At 34.1% G+C, this 3,870-nt stretch overlaps 1 long non-coding RNA gene across 1 annotated transcript; it reads right to left on the bottom strand.

Annotated features, from left to right (window-relative positions):
• Positions 1-900: 900 nt before the first annotated feature.
• LOC144557336 (uncharacterized) lies at positions 901-2,880 on the bottom strand. The gene is made up of 3 exons (XR_013512613.1): positions 2,440-2,880; positions 1,800-1,859; positions 901-1,115 (listed from the first exon to the last, which is right to left on the bottom strand). It is a non-coding gene; the product is annotated as an uncharacterized LOC144557336 (long non-coding RNA).
• Positions 2,881-3,870: the final 990 nt, after the last annotated feature.

Here is a 3,870-nt window from a genome sequence, read left to right as displayed (position 1 = left end):
TTACTATTTATTAAGCATTTTTCAAAATTGCTGATCCTATAGTCTAGAAAATTTTACTTTTTTTTTATTGTTCACATCAAAACAGAAATTTTGAAAAATGCTTAATAAATAATAAAAAAATTCCAAAAAATGTAAAATTTGGTCTCCAAGCACATTTCAATATGAATATCACATCTAACGTTCAGATCGGTCGTTTGAATTTTCACAATGAAAATACGGCATAAAGTACAAACGCGTTTTACTTCATGGAGTAGCGTAGCCCATCCCATATTATAAATATACCATAACTCAATTAAATCAATTAAAAACTTTGGTTAATAGTAATAAAAAAAAACAAAAGAACAGTTATACCCTTATATTGATAACATTTGATTGATGGATAAAGTGTTACGAGGTTCACTAACCACAAAATTATAATAATAAAAAAAAGGTGTTCAGCCAAAAAGAGTTTTAATAAGAAAATAAACAAAGAAAATATGAGCAAAGATTTTCCGAGACCATCCTTGCGCTTGCTGTAGCCTGTGTACATACGTAGTATTTTCTTCAGTTCGTATCTGACACAGAACTTCGTCTACCAGTTGCCTCATAGGTTGATTCTTCTCTGAAAATTCGCCCACAACTCTCCATCCAAACAACAAATTGAACATTATGCTGTTGGATTTATTAATTGGTACACTCTTTATGGGAAACTCGAATTCAAAACCTGACCCGTTATGAAGAGGTGTTGTCCCATTATGAAGGGGTGCAGATCCTTTATGAAGAGGTGCATTGGTTTTATATATACCATATCCTTTTCTCTGAAAAACGTGTGATTGTGACTGTCAAGAAATGTCACACCCCCGGACAACCCGCCGTGCATTTATGCGCTAGGCGTTAAGCACATCACATACATCATCAATAAAAACATTCAACAAGCCACTTTATTTAAAAATAAATGGAGTTCACAAACAAACAGAAAAGGGACAATATGTCAGACATGGCTAGTCAAACAGTCACTGCCATGTCCACACAATATATTGTTCATACAAATATAAAATAAACAGAGAGTGGCTATCTTAACAACTTCCGCTAGTTTCCTCACCCGCGGCCTTCCTCCATGCTTTCTTCTTCGTTTCCTGGAACCCACATAACAGGTGGTACGGTGAGAGATCGAACTAACTCTCAGCGCGGGATTTAGTTCCAGCCCGGTGCTTTTACAAATCAATGCATTTAATTTCCCCAAATAACATAAAAAGAAGGTTTTTGAATTTTTTCCCATGTCCCTATCAATTCGGATATGCAAATCACTTTAAAATAACCAGTTTTTATTCCCACCCCTTTTTAACTCATTTCAAAAGGTTTTAAAATTCCACACTCTGGGAATCCATGCCCGTACATGAAAACCCGGCGAATCGCCACGCAAGGACGACCCGATTATCACACTCTAGATGGGCCATTTCGGGGACCCATCCGGCGAACCGCCGCGAATTTGGCGACCCGTTCTGTTCTGTTCTGTCCTGTTCACACACTGGGCTGCCACACATGGACAGCCCGCTTTTCAAAAACACATGCAGAGCCGCCTCACACGGACGGCCCCAATTTAAAACGATTCATTCAAGTTCCCCATTCTCAAATTCACAATTCAATTCCTATCAATTCAATTTCATGCATCAAGAGTTCCTATCATGCAATTCTACACAAATTCAAACGATTGTTCGACATTCACAACATGCAGTTTATCCACCAGATTAAGAAAAAGGACTACTTACCTCAATCCATGCATTTTTTGTATTATTTGTAAAAAGACCAGGAACCCGCACCTGTTTGCGTAGTAAATTCTTGACCGATATCTACGTCTCTCAGTTCCTCGAAAGTCGAACCTAAGAAATAAACATATCTCTAATTAATAAGATTTGAGTTCACATATTCTTATTTTCTAAAATTTTATATTTATCATTATAACCCTAGATTATTAGTTCTAATTTTTAAACTTTGGTCACTGATTATTTTGATTCACACTTTATAACTCTTTTATAATTCAAATTAAATAAGCTATATAAGAATCCAGAACCTGTTAAGTTAGGAATCCAAAATCTTTGATCAAGGAAATATATATATTGTTTTCAAACTTCATTCCACAACTATTTTTAGATGTAGTTTAATGAAATAATAATTATAAACTATGAAAAGATGTTAAACATATAGGATAATTTAACTACATCTATTTAAACCAAGTCAAACTATTAATTTGAGATGATACATCCAGCAACCAAATCAAAGTGAACAAGTTTTCAGATGTATCACGAATCTGAAACGATATTCATTTAATATTTATTAAAATAATAATGAGTATCTATAATCAAAATAAATATATTTTTAGTTTATTATAGAAAGAATACAACTTAATAGTCAAGATTTTATCATTAAGAAAAATGAGATTTATGATTGAAACTCTATTACTTGAAATTTGCAGTTTAGGAAAGGTAGGCGCAGCAGTCACTGTTTTGGACGGTTCTCAGCAGTCGAGACTCCGATTGGGATGAATCCAGCGCTCACGGTTCCGTATCGTCGAGCACTACAACTCTCATGTTGATCTCTTCTCCAAAATCCGGACGTATAGGCGGTGGTTCTCTTCGGAAGTTGGCTGGCCGGTTTGGGTCCAGCAGGGGTTTAGATCTGAAATGAGGGAAAAGGTGCTGCGGCTAGGGTTAGGGAAAAGAAGGGGGGTGGCTGTGGAGAGGCTTTATATAAGGTAGGGTTAGGTTTAGAAGATGATTTGTGATTTTTGGGCTTGAGTTTAGTGGACCAACATATTGTAAATTCGGATTTGAGCCCATGACAGAATTTCGTTTTAATGTTTGTCTTCTAAGATTGAAATAACTGGAATTATAAGTTCGAAATTTGAAGAAAGTTAAAATGTAAGAGTTGTAAGTTTTTCTGTTACGGTTCTAACGCAATTAGTTTCACCTTAATCCTAATTTCCAGTGAGGAGAAAAGATAAAAATGATCGATAAAGGTCTGCAGTCTCCGAACTGAAATATTTACTGACTTTACAATTTTATGGAGAATCCTACTTTTGGAATTTAGGATAGTCTTCTACACGAAAGTTGTAGATCATGAAGTTATATTTTCAGGTATTAAATTTCATTCCAATCCGAATTGATATGAGTGATCTGTGATTGAAATACTAACAGTTGTCCATCTGAAAATTACAACTGAAGCTAAATTCGAGAGGTTATCGAAAAGAAGTAACTCAAATCGAGGTTTTAAATAAGGATTTGATTTGTATTTATTTCATAATTGCTGAGACCCGCTAAAGAATATATTTATTTTAAAAATTAAATGGGATATTATTTGAATTTTTGTGAGAGTTCCTACAATATTTTCTATATGGACAATCACACGTGTGATCCTAACTCAAGACGTGTATATAATTATTATTTGTTCCTAAATTTATCGGTATAAAAATAATACTCGATGTAACGGAATATTACAAGAAAAGAGAGAAAAAATAAAGAGCACCAAGAAACACCATGTTAAGGCTTGAAGGTTTTAGGTCGTGGAAAACGCAAGGCATCCGGCTTCGACTTGTGATTTCTTGCAGAATCAGTAATACTGCTACGCTTGTAAGATCCGCTTCTGCACGAAGATTAACGGAGTAATTTGTAAGTTCTATCCATTAATTAACATTGGTATCAGAGCCCATGTTATGGCATGTATTCTGGTTTTAATAATCACGATTATTTTGTTTATGCATTTCCAAATTTTGCATAAATTTAATGTTTTCGGGTAAATCTGTTTATACATGAGAATAATTTTTTTTTGAAAAACATATTTTACGTATTCTATTTTTTTTGAAAATTAATTTTATTTTCTGTATAGAATTGTTAA

The sequence above is a fragment of the Carex rostrata genome, chromosome 7 (assembly GCF_964058835.1).
Source record: "Carex rostrata chromosome 7, lpCarRost1.2, whole genome shotgun sequence".
NCBI lineage: Eukaryota > Viridiplantae > Streptophyta > Magnoliopsida > Poales > Cyperaceae > Carex > Carex rostrata.
Note: the sequence above shows the minus strand (reverse complement) of the source record. Positions and strands in the feature narration are given on the sequence as shown.